At 42.4% G+C, this 21,982-nt stretch overlaps 1 long non-coding RNA gene across 2 annotated transcripts in view; it reads left to right on the top strand.

Moving 5' to 3' along the window:
* The window catches only part of LOC144698296 (uncharacterized), an 869,665-nt gene that overhangs the window by 762,210 nt on the left and 85,473 nt on the right, over positions 1-21,982 (top strand). The gene's annotated exons all lie outside the window — the stretch shown is intronic.

The following is a 21,982-nucleotide window of genomic DNA, read 5'->3' as shown; positions in this document are numbered from 1 at the left end:
AAAAATAAAAAAGCAACATATTGCGCGCTTAGAGAGGCAATTCTATTAGAAGAACCTAAAGATTCAATTCGTTTGGTAGTGAAAACTCATGAGGAGGACCAATAGATTGAAACGGTAAGACAAGCAGCAGAGAAAGCTGAAGATTAAGAGTTATTCCATAGAGCTAAATATTTATTCATCACCGTTTTAAATCAGACAAAGATAGAAAGTTGGGGGGAGGCGAAATAAATGTGGGCCATCAGGTAAGAGAAGGCGTAGGTGGAAATTCACTGGTCGTTTAATTCAGTGTAAAAAGAAGGGTGCTGAGGGTACAAGCAACATTCTAAATTTGGGCTGGATTCATTGTAGTCAAGTTGAGCATACGAAATCTGTATGCTGGAAATTGCAGGGAAAACCTGTTGGAATTATGTGTCCAAAAAATGTTGTGGAAGTAAAAGTACTGTGGGTTCAGAGGTTCAGGAACAGGAAAAAACAAGGTTTGTGTACACGTAAATCACGGACAAACAATGATATGTAAACAAATGGGAATATGTTCACAAGTTACCCAAGAGAATTCGAAGGATCAAGTTGCAGAAATGTTTAAAGGTGTTGTGTGTAAAGGGGAACTCGTCCCATGTGTACTGGGAGAAGTAGGTAAAGATGTTAGAATTTTAAGAGGCACAAGGGCTAGTGAATCCTTAATGTTTTGGGATAGTGACATTTGTTCTTCAGAGGGAGTATTGCAGGAACAGGTGATAATATTCGGGAGCATGGAGATGCTAAACCTATTCCATTGTTGAAGTTAAATTTAAAGGGTAAGTGGGAAGCAGGCGAGTTGATTGTTGGAGTCTTGGAAAAATGCCCATTTCAGGGGTTCAATTTATTTTGTGTAATGATATAGCGGGATCACAGGTTTGCATGAGGCCTATGATAGTGAAGTAGCCAATAAAAGCGTTTTCAACAGAGGTGATGCAGAAAGGGCATCCTGGATTGTTTGCAGGTTGTGTGATAACGAGATAACAGGCTCATAGCTTGAAACAATAACAGGAAATTCAGAGGCACGGAAAAGATGTGGAAATCCAATTAGATAACATGTTGTATGATAACATTTTTCACGACGAAAGAACAAAGGGGAAATGAGCTGAAGTGTTTAACGGAAAGATGTTGGTGAAGTTACAGGGAAAAAAGGATGCGCAAATAGAACATTTATTTCAGACAGCTTACTCAGAAACAGAGGCAAAATGTGTTCCAGAATGTTATGGGTCGTGTTTTAATGAGAGAACGGAGGGTGCTTCAACAAATGGGAGCTGGAGAGATGTGTCTGAGATTGTAATGCCATTTGGATATAGAAATGAGTCTCTGAGGATAGCTCATGAAATTCCAAATGCGGGACGTTGAGGAATAAGAAACACACAGGCAGAGATTAAACGAACAAAAACAGAATTACCTGGAAAAACTCAGCAGGTCTGGCGGGATCGGCGGAGAAGAAAAGAGTTGACGTTTCGAGTCCTCATGACCCTTCAGCAGAACTGAGTAAAGTTAGGAGAGCGGTGAAATATAAGCTGGTTTAACGTGGGGGAGGGTGGGGGGAGAGAAGTTGGGGGAGGGGGTGGTTGTAGGGGCAAGCAAGCAGTGATAGGAGCAGATAATCAAAAGATGTCATAGACAAAGGAACAAAGACGTGTAAAAGGTGGTGATAATACCTAAGAGAATGTGCTAATTAAGAATGGATGACAGGACACTCAAGTTACAGCTCTAGTGGGGGTGGGGTGGAAAGACTGACAGGGCATTACAGTTATAGATTTTTAAAAAATGGAAATAGGTGGGAAAAGAAAAAGCTATATAAATTATTGGACAAAACAAAAGGGAGGGGGAAGAAACGGAAAGGGGGTGGGGTTGGGGGAGGGAGTTCAAGATCTAAAGTTGTTGAATTCAATATTCAGACTGGAAGGCTGTAAAGTGCCTAGTCGGAAGATGAGATGCTGTTCCTCCAGTTTGCGTTGGGCTTCACTGGAAAAATACAGCAAGCCAAGGACAGACATGTGGGCAAGAGAGCAGGGTGGAGTGTTAAAATGGCAAGCGACAGGGAGGTTTGGGTCTTTCTTGTGGACAGACCAAAGGTGTTCTGCAAAGCGGTCGCCCAGTTTACGTTTAGTCTCTCCAATGTAGAGGAGACCGCATTGGGAGCAACGAATGCATTAGACTAAGTTAGGGGAAATGCAAGTGAAATGCTGCTTCACTTGAAAGGAGTATTTGTGCCCTTGGACGGTGAGGAGAGAGGAAGTGAAGGGGCAGGTGTTGCATCTTCTTCGTGGGCAAGGGGAGGTGCCATAGGTGGGGGTTGAGGAGTAGGGGGTGATAGAGGGGTGGATCAGGGTGTTACGGAGGGAACGATCCCTATGGAATGCCGCCAGGGGGTTGAAGGGAAGATGTGTTTGGTGGTGACATCATGCTGGAGTTGGCGGAAATGGCGGAGGATGATCCTTTGAATGCGGAGGCTGGTGGGATGATAAGTGAGGACAAGGGGGACCCTATCATGTTTCTGGGAGGGAGGCGAAGGCGTGAGGGTGAATGCGCAGGAGGTGGGCCGGACACGGTTGAGGGGCCTGTCAACGACCGTGGGTGGAAAACCTCGGTTAAGGAAGAAGGAGGACTTGTCAGAGGCACTGTTTTTGAAGGTAGCATCATCAGAACAGATGCGGTGGAGGCAAAGGAACTGGGAGAATGGGATGGAGTCCTTACAGGAAGCGGGGTGTGAGGAACTGTAGTCGAGGTAGCTGTGGGAGTCGGTAGGCTTGCAATGGATATTGGTGGACAGTCTATCACCAGAAATTGAGACAGAGAGGTCAAGGAAGGGAAGGGAAGTGTCAGAGATGGACCATGTGAAAATGATGGAGGGTTGGAGATTGGAAGCAAAATTAATAAATTTTTCCAGGTCCCGACGAGAGCATGAAGCAGCACCGAAGTAATCATCGATGTACCGGAGAAAGAGTTGTGGGAGGGGGGCCGAAGTAGGACTGGAACAAGGAATGTTCCACATACCCCATAAAGAGACAGGCATAGCTGGGGCCCATGCGGGTACCCATCGCCACACCTTTTATTTGGAGGAAGTGAGAGGAGTTAAAGGAGAAATTGTTCAGTGTGAGAACAAGTTCAGCCAGACGGAAGAGAGTAGTGGTAAATAGGGATTGTTCGGGCCTCTGTTCAAGGAAGAAGCTAAGGGCCCTCAGACCATCCTGGTGGGGGATGGAGGTGTAGAGGGATTGGACGTCCATGGTGAAGAGGCAGCGGTTGGGGCCAGTGAACTGGAAATTGTTGATGTGACGTAAGGTGTCAGAGGAATCACAGAGGTAGGTGGGAAGGGACTGGACAAGGGGAGACAGAAGGGAGTCAAGATAACGAGAAATGAGTTCCGTGGGGCAGGAACAGGCTGACATGATCGGTCTGCCGGGTCAGTTCTGTTTGTGGATTTTGGGTAGGAGGTAGTAGCGGGCCGTCCGAGGTTGGGCGACTATCAGGTTGGAAGTTGTGGGAGGAAGATCTCCAGAGGAGATGAGGTCAGTGACAGTCCTGGAAACAATGTCTTGATGTTCAGTGGTGGGGTCATGGTCCAGGGAGAGGTAGGAGGAAGTGTCTGTGAGTTGACGCTCAGCCTCTGCGAGGTAGAGGTCAGTGCACCAGACAACAAGAGCACCACCCTTGTCAGCGGGTTTGATGACAATGTTGAGGTTGGACCTGAAAGAACGGAGTGCAGTAAGTTCAGAGAGAGACAGATTAGAATGGGTGAGAGGAGCAGAGAAATTGACATGACTAATGTCACGCCGACAGTTCTCAATGAAAAGATCAAGAGATGGTAAGAATCCAGAGGGAGAGGTCCAGGTGGAGGGACAATATTGGAGGAGGGTAAAAGGATCCGTTGAACGGGGAGAGGAATCCTGCCCAAAGAAGTGAGCACGGAGATGAAGACGGCAGAAGAAGAGTTCAGCATCGTGCCGAGCCCGAAATTCATTAAGATGAGGGCGTAAGGGTATGAAACTAAGTCCTTTGCTGAGCACTGAACGTTCAGCAACGGAGAAGGGAAGGTCAGGGGGTATAGTGAATATGCGACTGGGGCTGGGATTGGAAGATGGGGTGGGGACGGAGGGACAAGCAGGGGTGGAGGGTCCTAGATGGGTGTTGGTGTCGATGAGTTGTTGGAGCTTGCGTTCCTTAGCACTTGAGAGAAAGAGAAAAAGTTTCTTGTTGAGGTGTCAGATGAAACGAAGAATAAAATGAAACTGGGGGCACACGCAGCTTTGAAAAAGGGTGCGGCGGTGCTGCTGGAGGGAGAGGTCGATTGTGTTCATATGGCGGCGCATGGCACTGAGTGTGGATCTCAGAATGCGACGGGAACAGCAATCCGAGAAACGTTTTATGTCCCGGAGATACCTGTAATCCTGGGTGGGTTCGAAACAAGAGGGATGGAATTTCAGTTGAAATCCACGTGGGGTAAGTCGGAGATGGAGACAGTCACTGAGAAAGGAAATATGGCTGTGAAAGCGGGTTTTAATAAACACCTTGTTTAGAGATTAAAAGAACTTGTTTTGGCCTGGATTGCATAGGGCTGTACTCCAATTCTGTAGAACATTTAAACACATATCAGGTGATAGCGAAACCACAAGCAGTGATTAAGGCAACGCTTTAATTTCAATTCCATCCTTTGGAAAACATTTTACTAGGGCCATGATTGATCGTGCAGGACACCTCCCTAAGAATAATAGTGGAAATCAGTAATAAATGACAATAATGAATGTGTCTACCAGGTTTACCAACACCCAATTGCACCAAGCAATTTAACTTGGTAACTGACGTGAGTGATATAGGTGTTGGGCCATGCAGCTCCAAGAAGATGACAAAGGAACTGACAAATAGAATACTTTACTCAGAAGTTGAATACAAACCGGGGAAGATATTCAGTGATTGAAAAGGAAACTTTGAGTTTTGGTGTTAGCGTTGCAGCATGTTGAGATCTACGTTGCAAGCAATTCTTCAGAAACAATTGTTTATACAGACCATAATCCTTTAAAGTTTCTGGACAAATTTCGAGAGCAAGGCTATTCAGATGGAGTTTATTACTGCAACTATTTAAATGACAGATTATGCATTTAGTATAAGATGGGTTAATAACAATGAAGCCATCTTTTTAAATTAAACGGTTAATTTTTTGAATGAGGTGGGGGAAGTCAGAAAGATGTAATAATGGTATTGGAATTTATTGTAAAATAGTGGTAGCCGTGTCGATTTGTGCCTGTTTGTGTGCCTCTGTAAGCCTTAATTGAATTAAAGGCAGCTGGCCTGAACGCTTTGATATGTCAGGAGAAAACTTAGGTTTGAGATGTTGAGTAGATAGTTGTAAGACGTAAGGGAAACATTTGAATTTTTAGATAAACCTGACTTGATTGTTTTCAAAGGAGGGGTGAAACGTGTTACCTAGTCAGGTGAGGTTTAGAAAATGTCGGTTTATTTTTCCCAAAGATTATTGGGAAAATTAGTATTATGAGATTGTGTTTATGGTCAGTGAGGTAAAGTCCAAAGACATAGTGAAACAATGGGAATTTGCATTCAAAGGAGGAAAAATGGAGAAAAAAGAATGAATGCGGGAGGCATTTTAAGACCTAACGAATGTGAAAAGCTTTCAGCACCTACGCCTCAAGCTGCTGTCTACAAAAAATCTCAGGTTAAGGAAACTCACTTTGAATTGGATTGTTCAGGGTATCATGTTTATTTGCCTGGGCCCTTTATTGCCTATGTGCCTTACCATTGCCTTAACGAACGTGTAACAAGGATTTAGGATAATTAGGGGTTTAGGCATTATCAGAACATCAATTTGTAGATCTATGCATGAGTTTTAAATTTAGACAGCAGCTTGAAGCGTAGATGCTGAAGGCTTTTCACATTCCTTAGTTCTTAAAATGCCTCCCACATTCGTTCTGTTTTCCCCTTTTTCCTCCTTTGAATGCAAATTCCCATTGTTTCACTACGTCTTTGGTCCTTACCTCACTGAGTAATAAACAAAATCTCATAAACAGTTATTAATAACTGTTATAACTTTTGTTGGTTTTAAAAATGTAAACAATGTTAACATAATGGAATTGGCGGAGAAGCCTCTTACATGGAAGCTAAGCAAATTCCATCAGAAATTTGATGGCTACATGCATAGGCATCCATATACTTGGAGCATAATTTACTTGTTAAAAAAAGAAACAATTAATTTCTTTGCACATTTCCTACCTGTGAAAATACAAGTCAGCTCTTTCTAATCATTTAAAATATCTCTAAGTGCAAAAATGCCACTATTCCTTCTTCATACGTTCCAATAAGAGATTTCAGACAGCAAATCTTAGATAAGACATCCTACAAAACAGCCTCTTCCCCTTTCTATATACCTACATACCTATCTGCCTATCTACCAACAGACCGACCAATCTCTGTCTCCATCTCGTTCACTCGTTCTCTCTATACCTTTATCCATAGTTCTCTCTCTCTCTCACATTCTCTGTGATCTGAGCCTTGAAGAAAGATTGTTGATTCTCTGTCTTGGAAACAAATAATCTTTGTCGTTTGTTTGGATGGTTAATTCGTGTTTGTCATTTCCAGAGGGCACTAGACATTTGCTTATGTCAATTCCCATCAGTCTATTCAATATTTTATCGAACGTGGCTTGTGTAATTTTCACCCTCCTTTGCTGTAGTAACTTGCGGTCCAAACCTTTGACCAATTGGATAAAACCATCAGACCTGGGGAATTGTTATTGTTTAGAGACATCGTCTTTTATAATATTCTTTCCTTTCTTACCTTTACGTTATCAGTTCAAGTCTTTAATATATATTCGTGATGATCCTGGAATGTCAGCTGTACGATTTTCTTCCTATTCTGTTGGGATGTAAAAAGTAATTGTGTAAGCAGCCTGCCATATGCTTATTTTCGGTTGCAATATTACTCGCCTCTGTATTTTAAAAGGCTCACATTTTTGACATAAATAAAGTATAAAATACGAACACACCCAGCCCCACTCCCACCTCGCAAGGTGCTTTTCTTCTTTGTTAATATATCCTTAGAGTTGCTCCTGTCTAGCTTTAATCAGTCAGCGAGGCAGAGAGTTAGAGGGGGAGGGGTAGATTGAGAGGCAAAGAGATAGATAGAGAGACTGATAGAGATAGAGAGAGATAGGTGAAGAGAGAGACACAGAGAGCGCGAGATACCAGCAGATTTCAGGAAGACACAGACAAATTCATGAAACTTGTAGACATATGGGAAAAACACAATAATGCAAATAAGTGCCAAGTGCTGCAGTTCAGGAATTAAAATCGAGAGTATAATTTAAATTCAACTATTTTGACGGGGTCCCACGGGAGATGTCCCTGGGCGTGTAGAAGTTACGAGACGTTGCTAATCCCTTTGAAAATGTGTATTGGATGATTGGTTTTGGATAAGCAGCATTAACGTTGAAAAAAATAATCAGACTGACTTGATTTTGATCTTTACAATTATGTTGTTTGGCCTCAACTGGATCATGGTTCACTATTCTGGGTACCGCCCTTTTGGAGGGATGTCATGAACCTGAGGCGGTGGGGGCAGTCGGGGAGGAGAAAAGTGTTACTAGGAAGATGCCAGGGAGAATAATGGAGGTATTTCAAAAGTTAGAATTGAAGTTTGACTTTCTCTTCTTATAGCAATTAGTGGGACCACTAATAGAGGCATTCAAACTTTTGAGAGGTTTTGATAAAGCAGGTAGGGATAAATTATATCTTCTGTCAAGTGGATCGGTAATCGGAGGTCACACATTGAAATTAATTTTCAAAATAAAGAAAGGAGAACTTTACTTTCTCACTGGCAGTTGCTGAGACCCGGAAGACATGAACTGTAAGGATGGTGGAATAATATTTTGTTAGAATATTTGTTTTTAAATGAAATGGGCACGTACCAAGGGAGGGCGAAATTGCAGGGTCATTAGAGCAGAACTGGGATGAATTGTTAAAATGGACAGCTCTTTCAAACAGCAAGCATGGGCATGACGGGCTGAATGACCTCCTGTTGTGCTGTAATTTCTATCCTTCAAAGAATCCATTCTGCATTTGAATATTTCTCGCCTTCTGAAATAATTGTAAGATCTTTCCGGGTTTAGGTCCATAGCAATAATATTTTTAACTTGCAATTTTCTTTCGTGCTTCCCTGTTGCCGTTATTATCATCCCATTCACCTTCCTTTGTCTCAATTTTGTCTCCTCCAGCCCCGTTGATGTAGGTTATTCCTTTATCTTTCTGTGACCGATAGAGGGCTCCGAGGAATGAATGGATTGATAGCTGAGACTGGGATTGATACAAGAATATGGGGAGAACATGGACAGTGCTATTACTGCTAAAATGACGCAGCATTATGAGGAAAAGCCTGAACAGCAGGAGGAGGTTGAGATTTATACGGGGTCCGGGGGTAAAGGAGGATCGTATGGATTATTCTGGTATTCATAGGGATTTTGTAAAAGTTGGGCATTGCAATTGAAGCCACGTTGATAAATTCCTCAGGGTAGTGTCCTAGGTCCAACCATCTTCAGCTCCTTCATCAATAACCCTCCTTTCATCATAAGAAGTGGGGATGTTCGCTGATGGCTGCACAATCCTCAACACTATTCGTGACTCCTCAGATACTGAAGCAGTCCATGTCCAAATGCAATCAGATCTGGACAATATTCAGGCTGGGGCTGACAAGTGGCAAGTAACACTCACAACATACAAGTGCCAGGCAATAACCATCTCCAACAAGAGAGAATCTAATCATCACCCCTTGGCATTCGATGGCATTACCATCACTGAACCCCTCCTCTTTCAACATCCTAGGGGTTACTATTGACCAGGAACTGAACTGCACTAACCAGGTAAATGCTGTGGCTGCAAGTGCAGGTCAGGGGCCAGGAAGTTGCGGCGAGTAACTCATCTCCTGACTACCGAAAGACTGTCCACTATCTACAAGGCACAAGTTAGGAGTGTGGTGGAAGATTCTCTCCACTTGCCTGGATGAGCGCAGTTCCCACAATATTTAAGAAGTTTGACACCATCCAGGGCAATGATTTGCCCCCCCATCAACAAACATTCAACCCTTCCACCACCAACGCAAAGTGACAGCAATGTGTAGCATTTACAAAATACACTGCAGGGTCACACCAAGGCTCATTGGACAGCACCTTCCAAACCTAAACTCCTGGAACTCCCTCCCTGACAGCACTATGAATGCACCTACACCACAGGGACTGCAGCAGTTCAACAAGGAGGCTTACTTCCTCCATCTCAAAGGCAATTAGGGATGGGAAGTAAATGCTGGCCCTGCCAGTGACACACACATCTCATGAATTAATTTTTAAAAATCTGAGAGAAGAGAGGGTAAGTAGACGATATTTTGAATTGATATATGTATATGGGGAGAGACATTGCCATTAGGATTATTTTGGGATTTATACAGGACTATGTGGATATTGTTTTAGTTTTAGTTTCGGATTGTTACAGGATTATGGGGAGAGTGGAAAGTGATGTGATTTCATGATTATTACGGGCTATGTGGCAAACAGCACAGTGTGATTCATTGAGAATTGGAGACGATCTATTGGAGAGATCACGGGCAGCAGGGAGAGATTTTGATTGTCAGAACAAAATGGCTAAAGATCGAACTGGTGACATTAGTGTGGGACTGAGATCGAGCCAGCGGGGCAATGCGCTTATATTTGCATAAACAGGAGGCTACGGGGATGTCGTGTGCTTTTGAATTTTTTTCAGGATTGATGCAGACGTATGGAACGGCCTTGTCGATGAGTTTGTTTCTGGATTGATCGCGATCACTGAAGCAAGAACAAGTCAAGGGGATTAATTTAGGACTTTTACCTGGCTATGAGGAGAATGTGAGAAGCGAAATGCAAACTGGGTTGATAGAGGACACAAGGAGTGGGTGTTAGTTTTATTAACCTACTGGGCTAAGGAGATACAGCGAGGCTGTGCGGTTGCCTTGTGACTGATACAAGGCTATGACAGACCGATGGTTAAAGCCTTTAATGTGGAATGATACGGACTATGGAAAGTGAGCAGGGCCTTTGTGATTAGCTTACGATTGTTACCTGACTATGGAGAGAGAATAAACGGTGTGTTTAGTTTGTGATTGATGCATGATTACAGGAAAATTGCTATTCAGTGAGAATAGTTAGAGGAATGATACAAGACCACAGGAGCAGTGGCATCCCTGAATAACGGTACAGCACAATGGAAAGAGAATGGTGTTGCTCGAGAATTGTGGAATACAATAGAGAGAGAGAGAGAATGAGAATGCTGCTGGGCAATGTTAAAGGCCGGGACAGTGAGATTAACTTCAGATTTGTGCAGGCGGGACAGTGAACGTAGCATGGAATTCATACTGGGAAACGGGGAGCGTCAGGGAGCAATGTGACGAGTTTTGAATTGATACAAACCTATAGGGTAGGACGTGGCAGTGAATGTAGTTTCGGGTTAGCACAGGGCCATTGGCAGAGTGTGTGTCACTGGATCAGTGCTGAATTGGTACCGAATTATGGAGTACAGACATTTCAGGAAAATTAATAAATGATTTCGACAGGGACAGTTGGGGATACTTTTCCTTTGATACATATGAAGATAAGAACTGGAGTTGGCCATTCAATCTTTAGAGTCTTTGCAGCCATTCGAGATCATACCTGATATGTACGAAAAAACCTGCATACATGTTTTGGCCAAAGAGACAAAAATGCAACCTCTCGCGAGAAAAAAAAGTACAATTGATCTTAGATTTTAAATTATTAACTGAGCTAGCTGGTATTGCTGTTTTTGGGAGAGAGTTCATCACCTCTACCACAATTTTCACAAAAAACGTTTCTGACCAATACCAAATGTCATGTCCACTTTTTTGCACATGTCCCCATCTGCAGAAAACAAAATTGTTTACCGTTATCTGGTTTGTCCAGTAAGTTAAAAAACAATCAATTTACCCCTTGCCCTTTTCTGTTCCACTGTATACAAAATCAGTTTATAGAATTTTGCTCATGTTGCAAAACTTTAAGGGCTGTTAACATTCCGGTGAATCTGCAATGCGCTTCATCTATGGTCAATATATTTATCATTCTTGGCCATTTCAAAGGGCCTTACGCAGTGCTCCAGATGTATTCGTGGAAGGGATTTATGTTGCTGCAGCAAAACATGCAGTCTTTATAGTCTAGTTGTGCTGTGATTAAAGGCTATTTTTCATTGCCATTTGTTGTTTCTTTTCACGCATGACTACGAGATTTTAGTGATCTGTGTATAGGCTTCCTTAAATCTTTTGGGAGTCACACTTCCTAGAATTTCTTCACTTCAGAACTACTGGGAGGATTTCTTTTATACTTCCAAAATACCTGCACTCGCATTTGCCGAAGCTCGAATTCATCTACCACAGTTTCTCTCATTCACATGAACGATCAATGCCCCTTTGCAATTCTATACTGTATCTACTATACTTACTATGTATGGCTGGCAATTGTGTTATTAAAATGAGGTGCATAGATAGGGTAGACACGAAGGAAAGTTTGCCCTTGCTGGAGGGATCAATAACTAGGAGGCATAGATTTAAGGTGAGGGACAGGAGGTTTAGAGGGGATGTGTGGAAGGATTTTTTCACGCAGAGGGTGGTGTGAATCTGGAACTCACTGCCTGAAAGGGTGGTAGAGGCAGAAACCCTCATAACATTTAAGAAGTATTTGGATGTGCACTTGCGATGCCATGGCATACAAGGCTATGGGCCTAGTGCTGAAAATGGGATTAGAACAGTTAGGTACTTGTTTGACCGGCGCAGAGTCGATTGGTCAAAGGGCCTTTTTCTGTGCTGTAGACCTCTATTACTCTATGTCCCTAAAATGATAATGCATATGGTGAATAGTTGAGACCCAGAAAAGAGGTCACGTCCACTGAAATCGGAGTACGCATCCGTTAGGCCTGCATTCTGACTTCGACTGCCTCACTAATGTCCTAAAATAAGGTCAACAACTTCACTTTAATTTCACTGACATTAATATTAGCCTGAAAGATTTTTTTTTTCTCTCATGTGCATTTAAACATTTTGTAATGTATTCCAGAAAGCCAGATAAACATTATCAATAGGCATTATTCTGTCCAGTCCGTCAGCTGTTTCCAATCGTCTGTATTAAAATTGTGGTTTAGTAGTGTAGTAATTGAGTATTGCTGAAAAAAAGAGACATGCTATTGTTTGGAGGAAGAGATAGTTTAAGTAATTTACGTTTTTATTTTGGTTGTTAGGAATGATTTTTAACTTCAATGTTTAAGTTTGACTTGTATTTCTGTATCTGTGCGTTAAGAAAAGGTCAACTTTAGTTTTAGTTTCATTTTAAAAGGTCCTTGCATTTCTAGTGAGAGTTTTAAGACTGTTGCAGGTAAGTTAAACAAACAAAGGTAAACAAACTAGGCTGCTGACTAGCAATAGGTGTCAAGAGATGCCGGTCCCTCCCACAAACACAAACACAGGAGATTTGCAAACAACCGTTTGATTTCGAAGCTGTTGGAGTTAAGTTGGCTTTGAAAGTAGCTGCCAGGAGAGACGGGAGCAAAGGGAACAGATAGCCAGTCCCAAGTTAAAGAAAACAAAAATAAAATCGAGGGGTTTGGAACAGGAGAAAGTCCCAAGCAACATTCCAGTCAAAGGAATGTCAGGAACCTGGAAAAGGTTATGTTAAGTTAAGAGTAAATGGCAGAAGGAAAGGCTCCAACCCTCAGGCTTAAAGAGGCAAAAGCTGCAGGAAGTAGATTTAAAGCTTGAACAGCTTGCAAGAGGCTAGAAGGTCCAAAGAGACGGCTGAAGGTCTGTACCTCTTTGCTATGGGCATGTGAAGCAGCGGTGCACTGCTGACAGCTGAGTCGCTCACAGAGGGTGTGTGGAAGAAAACTTGAAAGCATGTGGTGACCCAGTGGAGAGGAATATCGGAAGGAGAGCTCAAAATACTGGAGGTGAAATATTGTAAAAGGCGTCTGAGAGAAAGCCTTGGTTTGGGAGAAGATTCCAAAGCGAGTTTTTCGAGAGTGGAGATTGGAAGCCCTCGTTTTGAAAGAGGGGGTTTGGTGAGACCAGTTGGCTCACGGAATAACAAATGCGTTGGGGCAGTTGAGGAGAGATCCATAACACCTGACTGGAGTGGCATCTATCACTTGGTTTCAGAGTGTTGTGTGTCTGACAACAGGTCGCCTATTGAATTACATGGATTGTGTGCCTACTTGTGTTAGCCTTACAAATCTGTATAAATCTATAAATGTATAGTTGTGGGTGCAGTATTGTAATAAATTTTATCTTTTCTTGTTTAATAAATGTTTTATTGTTTTGTTAAAAGTTCATTAGCTGATTCAGGTGACTCTGTTCAGTAGCTGTTGTCTACGTATCTAAACAAACAAATGAAAGTCAGGATTGATCAAGTTGGGTTCCATCCTGAGATCATCCATGTCCAGGGGTAACCTCGGCTGGGATCATAACACTATCAAAGCTTTTAATCTTACACTCATCAGGACAGAGGTCCGGCGAGAGAGAGGAGGGGAGGGGGAAGAGTGAGAGGGTGAGAGACCAGAGGGAAGGGGTGTTAGATTACTTTGCAACGCCAAGGACAGTGGAATGACTTACTGGTAGTTCTGGGGCTATGGGAAGCGAGTGGAGTAACTGATTAGTTTGGGATTGTTATAGCACTATGGGAAGAGAGCAGGACATTGGGATTTATCTGTGAATGCTGCTGGGCTATCGAGAAGAGAGCAGCAGCAGGAAGAGTTTGGAAATGATACGAGGCTAATGGAATAACACAGGGCAATGGAATTATTCTGGGAACGTACACAGGTATACGGTGTGAATGTGGGGCAGTGGAATTACTTTGTAAGTGATACAGGGATAAGGGGGCATGGTGGGGCAATGGGATTAGTTTTGGAATTGATGCAGGGCTATGGGGAGGACTGGAGTATTGTGATCTGCAGGAGAGATTAAGGGTTATTAAGAGGTAAGCAAAAAGTTGAAGTTTATGCCCTAATGATATCAGGCAGGGCCTTATTGAATGACGCAGCCATTCTGGCCTATTTCTGTTCCAATTATGATATTATGACGGAAATCAGTTTTGGCTGATATGGAGCTGCGGGGACAGGGAGGCGTAGTGGAGTTGGTTTGGCATTGATGCAGCGCTACGGGGAGAGACAGACAGTGGGGTTAGTTTGTATTTGATACAAGCTATGAATGGAAAGTGGAATATTGAAATTATTTTGACATTGTTGCAGGAGGGAAAGGAAAAGTATTGGAATCGTTTGCAGATTGTTACCGGGCTACAGAATAAAAGTGGGACACTGGGATTGGTTTGAGTTTGATCAAAGGCTATGGGGAGTGACCGTGGCAGTGGGATTATTTGACATTGATACAGGGCTATGAGGAGATTGTGGCCCAGAAGGATTAGTTTGAGATTGATAAATCGTTGTGTGCAGAGAGGGGGATAGTAGGAGTATGTTGGGGATTGATAGACAGTTATGGAGAGTGTCCTATTAGTTGGGAACTGATGCAAGATGACGGATAGGGAGTGGGGAAGTAGGATATTTTGTACTTGATACAAGGTGTTGGGGAAGGAGCGAAGCATTTGATTAACTTGGGATATATTCAGGGCCACTGAGAGAGACTGCGCAATTGGGATTAGTTGTGTAATCACATAGAGCTTCGTTGTGAAGGCGGAGCAGCGAGATTGGTTTAGAAATTATCCAGATAATGAAACGAGCATTGAGATTGGTTTGGGAATGATAGCGGATCAAGACCAGGGAGCAGGAAAGGCAAATTACTTTTGGGTTTGATGAGTTATAGAGGGGAAGTGAACAATTTCTGGATAGGTCCAGGGCTCCGGGGATGCAGTCTTGTGGTGGGATTGGTCTGTGATTTTTGTAGAGCTACCGGGACAGCGCAGGGTAGTGAGATTTATCTATGAAAGTTACGAGCGCGCAGGAGTAAAATTAGTTTGGAAATTGTACAGGACTGCATTAGAGAGAGAAAGGTAGTGTGGTAATTTTGGATTGATAGAGGAAAATGCAGGGAGTGTGTCGCATTTGGGATGAGTTTGAGATTGATGTAGAGGAGGGGAGGGAGAGACCGGTGGAATGAATTTGGGATTGATACATTTCTATTGGGAGAGATAGGGGCACTGGGACATTTTTGGCATTTAGCGAGAGATTGAAACATTGTGATGAATTTAGCAGTGATGAAACTCTATTGGGTGAACACAAAGCAGTGTGGTTAGTTTAGAAATGCAACAGCGCTCTGGGGAGGGAGCAAATATTTTAATTAGCTTGGGGATGATACGGAGTCAAGGGTAGGCGCAGGGAAAACATTATTTTGGAAGTGATGTAGTGCTAAGGGGAGGGAATGGGGGAGTGGGATTACTTTGGGATAGGGCCAGGGCCACGGAAAAGGAGTGCAGTAATGGCATTAGTTTGGGATTGATATTTAGCTCCGAGGAGAAAGCAGAGAAGTGGGTTTCACCTGGGAATGCCTACGGATAAGTTCAGAACAGTAATATTAGTTTATAAATGACAAAAGACTAACGGAAGAACGCAGAACAACGGGATTTGATTAAATTGATGTACGTATATGGGAGAGACTATTGCACTTTGGGTCGACAAAAGAGTTAAGAGTTAACGTGGGCAAGCAGGAACGGGCAGTTATTGTCACAATCATATCAGCCATCATCTTGTTGAATGGTGGAGCAAACTAGAGGGGTCAAATGGCCTATTCGTGTTCCTATTTCTTATGACATTATGATATGGATTAGTTCAGGTTGATACAGGGGTGTGGGGAGAGATCGGAATAGTGGAATTGGTTTTTCATTGATGCAGGGCTGCAGAGACAGGCAGCAGTAAGTTTGTGATTGAATAAGGTTTATCGGGAGAGACTGGGGCAGTAAGATTACTTTGACAGTGATATGTGGAGATAGAGTGACTGGAGGACGAATTTGGGACTGGGAGAGGGCTATGGGGATAGGGTGGGGCAGTTGGTTTAGTTTGGGATGGTTCCAGTACTATGGAGGCTTGGAGAAGCAGTGGGATGACATTGGGTGTGATACAGATCTATGGGTGGAGACCAATACTGTGCGATTATTATGGCGTAGGCACAGGGCTATGGGGAGCTCGGGGGCAATGGAACCATTTTGGCTTTGGCACAGGGCAATAGGGATAGAGCAGGAAAGTGTGTCTATTTAGCATTGATACAGGGCTATTGGGAGAGCGCGGGGCACTAAGGCTATTTTGGCGTTGGTACAGGATTTTGGGGCAAGTGCAACACAGTTGGATTAGTTTGGCATTGATATAGAGTGACGGCGAGGGAGTGGGACAGTGAGCTATTTTGTAATTTATACAAGGATATGGAGAGACAGTGAAGCCTTGGGATTGGTTTAGCATATATACAGGGACACGGAGAGTAGAGAGAGGTATTGGGGTTAGCTTAGTAATGATAGAAGGTTTTGGGGTGAAGACGGGCCAGAAAGGTTAGTTCAAGAATGTTACTGGGCTATGGTGAGGGACCGGACGTCGAGATTAATTCATGAATTGATACACAGCTATTAGGAATTCACGGGACAATGGGATTTGTTTGTGAATAGATACAGGGCTATGGGAGGTAGCAGAGCAGTGCAATGGGTACGCATTTTGTCATTGTTGAGAATAGTTAATAACATTTTTTCCGACTGCATTGTGTTTATGTTGGCAGCAATTAATGGTTTCTCAGTCAGTTTCCTGTTTTGCTGAACAGTGAGTAACCATGGAAACCGTTCACCGCCACTATCAGTAGCAGGCAGATTTCCTCAGCAGCCTCTCTGTATTTCTCAAAACTCCCAGTATCAGAAAGGAAGCGATTAATCATTCTATATCAATCCGAGACATTTAACGGCCACGTTGTGCATTATAACAGCGAATCAGAAAAAATAAAACTGTTTCATAAAATTGCTGATGAGAATGTGGACGATGTGAATTGATAATATTACTGAGACATGTGTGGGTTTATACTGAACCTGCAGCGTTCCACTGTCTCCAATGTATTCCAAAGCTGCATCTCGCACAATCTGACATTTCATTTCCTAAATCATTGCTGCCCGGTCTCGTTCACTGCCTTTGCTCGGCATGGGTTTACTCTGCGGTGGGGAGAACAAAGTGCATCAGGTAATAGTTTTGCCCAGCAATTTCTTTCTGACTGATACTGTCGCACAAACATTCGTGGAAGAACAAAAGACAGACCTGTCTAAGTTTCGAGTTCAACCATAACATCCAATGCAACCCATTCAGCAGGGGATAGAAACACCTCCGAAACATATGAGATGTTGCGAGAATCAGCATCAGCATCATCATTATCATCTTATTATTGTTAGCATTATGATTAGCAATAAGATTCTCTCTATAACAATAATTATTATTAACAAAATGAAAATCATCATCATTATCATTAAAATTATTATCATTATCGCTACCCTATCATTAATATAATCATTGTTGTTATTATTCTTGTTATATTTCCCATTACTAACATTATTATTATCATGGTCATTATCATTGACAATAAAATTAATATTATGATTATCATAATCATGATCAGTATTATCAGTATTGTTAAAGTTAACATTGTCATTACCATTCTTGTTATGTTTCATATTATTGTGCACACGACCAGCTCGGGCCAGAACACGGAAACACCTGCCGTGAACAAAACTGTAACTTCACCGGTGCTGCGATAAGTTGTTAAGCTTTACAGAACAACATTTCACAAGTATCGACTGTAAAATTGCGACCATTTTTCACCGCGCTGACATGTGCGAGAAATTATTTTATTTTTACCGTGTTCCTTGAATTCTGCAGTCATCAATTATTTACGTTCGCCCCGCTTGTGCTCACTGGCTGGAGAAATGGCCCAACATTTGTCTGGTGCAAGTAAGCCGCACTTTGCTGGCACCTGCCGGCGCTAGCTTGTTATTACAGTTCATAAACAGGTTGGTGCGCCTCTGGCGGATGGAATAGTTGTTGCCCATTACATTCTCCAATCACGCAGGAGGAACAGGTAAATTCATGAAGCCCGGGAAACTCGGAGGCTTTTTCAAGCGCCCTCCAGCGGCGTAAGTTACGCTTGGCCAGACAAAGAAATGGAAAGCAAGGTGGAGTTTGATAAGAAGAAGCGGTATGACACAGTCTTACATACGATTTAAAACACTCAAATAGACCAATTGGGTAAACAGCTCTGAGCTACTGTTTATGATTCCTGTAAAGCTCTTCGACTTTACATCATCTCACTGTTTCAACAGATCCTCTATTCCTTTCTCGCTCAAGTGTCTCCCTATAATCCCTTTAACGACACCCCCTTCTATTCGTCTCAATTATATCTTGTGGCAACACGTTTCGCACTGTTATCAGTCTCTGGCTGTATCTGATTCTCCTGAATACTCTATAGGCCTTGACAATGGCTGTCTAATGATTTAGGCCTTCGTTTCGAAAAGTTTACTTGAACAAAAATTGGAATCATATCTTTATATCTACTCTTTCTAATTTTAAACTTAAAGTCAGGGCAGTTCACCTTAGTCTCCTCACGAAAGCAAAGTTTCAGAGTGTTTGCATACTTATTGTAAGATAACGATCCAGAAATAAACCTGAGAGTTTTATCAATTGTTTAAAGTCACTGTTCGAGAATGAAAAATAATTACAAGTGTTGCTGAATAAGAGGCATGCTTTCGAAGTTGTCCGTCTTGCCCTCATCAGGATAACTGCACCACTTAAACCAGCAGTAAATACACTTACAAGTTAACTTGCATGAGAAGAGATTGCTGATTGATTAGGAATTGTGCTCTGATTGCTAGAGCAGTTGCCATGGGTGATGCAGCAGAGAAAAGTTAACTGTTAACTGCCAAGCTTCTTGTTTCACATTCAAACAAGGCAGGTCGACTCTGATTGTTAAGGCATCGTCATGGGGAATGAAACTCTTTCGAGTTATCAACAGTCACAGATTGCAACTCTTTCGAGTACAATCACAGTTCTTGGTTTCCGGGAGTGGGACATGAACCCACAACCCTCTGATTCAAAGGCGAGGGTGCTATGAAATGAACCTGGGAACCGCGGTGCCCCAAGCTTATTGATTGTTTGGAAATGGCGTTATTCGTACACATGCTACTTCACTCTGCAAAGGACAGGGCCTGTGTGTGAATATATGTGGATTCTAACATGCGTCACTGAGCCAGACTGCGAACCCGACTGACAATCTTAAATTGGTTTTCAGTGCAATTCTTAGCACAATCAGGATTGTTTAGCAAGTGCTGTTCAATCGCGGAATCACATGTAATGTTGGACAGGATGTTTTGAGTTTTGCAAGCTCGGGCTAGCTGCGTACAGTCAGTACTTTGCCTGCTGCGACAATCCGAAGGAACAGGCTGTTTGATATGAACCTCCAATCATTGGGAAGTACTGCCTACATGCCTGGCTTAAACAGGCACTGAAATTAATCAGTTCTGTTGAAGGGTCATGAAAACTCGAAACGTCAACTCTTTTCTTCTCCGCCGATGCTGCCAGACCTGCTGAGTTTTTTTCCAGGTAATTCTGTTTTTGTACTGAAATTAATACTGTCTTATAGTGTCTATAGTGATTTAACTACCTACCAATCCATCTATCTATCTATTTATCTCTATTATCTATCTCTATATCTGTTTGTCTGTTTCTTTGCTTCTTTATTGATGTAATGCTAAATGTTACCTTGATAAGTAGGGCCAGCCCAAACTGGCAGTGACCCTCTTGAACTATTCCTGTTCACAATCAAGGCAATCGTGCTGATTAAGCTCTTGTCAACTCCGAATGTAAAAGTTCAGAACTAAGACTATGTATGCACATATAAACAGTCAGCGTTGGGCCTGTCAGCACAGAATGTAGCACTGCTGAACTGAACCAATGCACAGTGAATATAAGTGTGTACGTTCAACTGCGGCTGTCAAAACTGAAATTACATTTACTTAACTGTTCCTGTCCACAGCAAGTATAACTGCTGAAATTCCCTATTCCAAGCTGAAAGAACGTTTGCTGAATACGATATTTTCTCGTTGAAATTACCAGCCCAATGTATACATTGAATATAACTGAACTAATCTGACGTCGCCCTGGCTTTAATGAATACAGTCTTACTGAATTGTACCTGCACACTCTGAATTTATCCATTCTGAAGTCGGCCTGTCCACTGCCCTCCGTCCACCATCCCACCAAAGTCAATGGGCTTTTGACGGGCTCGTCGCAGTTTTCGACCCCGCCCCACTGCCACGGGGTCATAAGATTCCGCCCATTATAACCACCTTGAAATTACCGTATCAAAATTGAAAGCACCAACGCTGAACTGAGGATGTTTTCAGGAAGATATAATTTTTTTGTAACGTTATTTGGAATTAATTTTAAAGTAGAGTAAGAGTGGGGTCTGAGTCTTTCTATGTGTGTCTGTCCGTGTGTGTTCGACTTAATTGAATTAGAGGCAGCTGGGTGGAAGTCCTTGATGTAAGAAGAGAAGCTAGGTTTGAAATGCTAAATCGGTGAACAAGGGTGAAGTTGTAGAATGTGAGGTGTAAAGGGAACATGTGCATTTTAAAATAAACTGGAGTAGCGTGAATTCAAAAGAGGGGGTGAAATATTTCACCTAGCCAGCAGAAGTTAAGAAACAGTGTGTTTATTTTATCCCATGGATTGTTGGTAAAATTAGCATTACAATACATTTTGATTATTAGAGAGGTAATCCCCAAGACATAGTGAAACATTGGGAATTTGCATTAAAATGGGAAAATGTGTATAAAGGAGAGAAAGCGGTGTGCAAGGGAAGGTATTCTAAGATCTAACAAGCGCGAAAAGCCTCCAGGCTCTAAGTCTCAATTTGCTGTCTGCACGAAATGAAGTGAAGGAACTCACTTTGTATTCGACTGTTTAGGGCGCAACTTGCCTGGGTCTTTTAAAAGCTATGTGTTTTACGGTTAACGAAGGTATAACTGGGAGTTAGATTAATTAGGGGAGCTATTATGGTACTAATTTATAGACCTATGTATGTGCTTAAAATTATTTCCTTCATTAATAAATGTTTAATTTCGTTTTGTGAAAACCCTTTAAGCCTCGATGCAAGTTCCACAGAATGATTTTTTTTTTGTTTGTTTTAAAGCAGCAAAATTTTAAGAGATGCAGCACGGGGCTCGAAATCCACGACACTAAAACTAAGTGTCCCATGATCTAGCGACAGAGCACAGCGGGGGTGTGAGAAAGAAACCTTCATATCCCAACACATATGGAGACAAACGCTGTTTTCCACCTGGAGCCTCAGCTTGTTCCGAATTTCAAAGTGTGGAAGATAATCGACGTACAAAAGCCCCAAGGTTCAAATGCATTCCTCTCAATCATCAATAACATCATTCACATCTTCCACTTCTTAGCTGCACCTCCTTCCAAACATTTCAAACTCTCTCTTGCAACTTTCATCCTGATATTTTTTTCTCTACCATTTTAACTTGAATCTGCACAACTAATGTGAATAAAGTTTGTGCTGGTAAAAATGTATTCACCTCCCGGGGAACTGAGTTACATTGACACACACAGAGGAACACACACACAGACATATACACCGAGAGTGAGAGAGGGTTTGTCTCTAAGTAGACACAGAGTTAAAGCCAGGAATAATGAGAAGCGGGGAACCCCAATGGATTTGGGCTCCATCAAATAAACCAATCTGCCAAAACAACTGGCCCTGTGTACAGGTTAATGTCAATGGTATAAAATCATAAATGTCTACAGCAGAGGAGGATCACATTTGGCCCGTCGTGTCCATGCCGGCTGGTGGCAAAGGAATTCAGCTAATTTTATAAGCGCGCATTTTCCCCACTGCAGTTTATATTTCTCTTGTCTCTCCTCATTCTTTCTATTAAAATTTAACATGGCAGGCATCT

This window comes from Cetorhinus maximus, chromosome 23 (assembly GCF_964194155.1).
Source record: "Cetorhinus maximus chromosome 23, sCetMax3.hap1.1, whole genome shotgun sequence".
NCBI lineage: Eukaryota > Metazoa > Chordata > Chondrichthyes > Lamniformes > Cetorhinidae > Cetorhinus > Cetorhinus maximus.
This window is presented reverse-complemented; position numbering and strand designations above follow the sequence as displayed.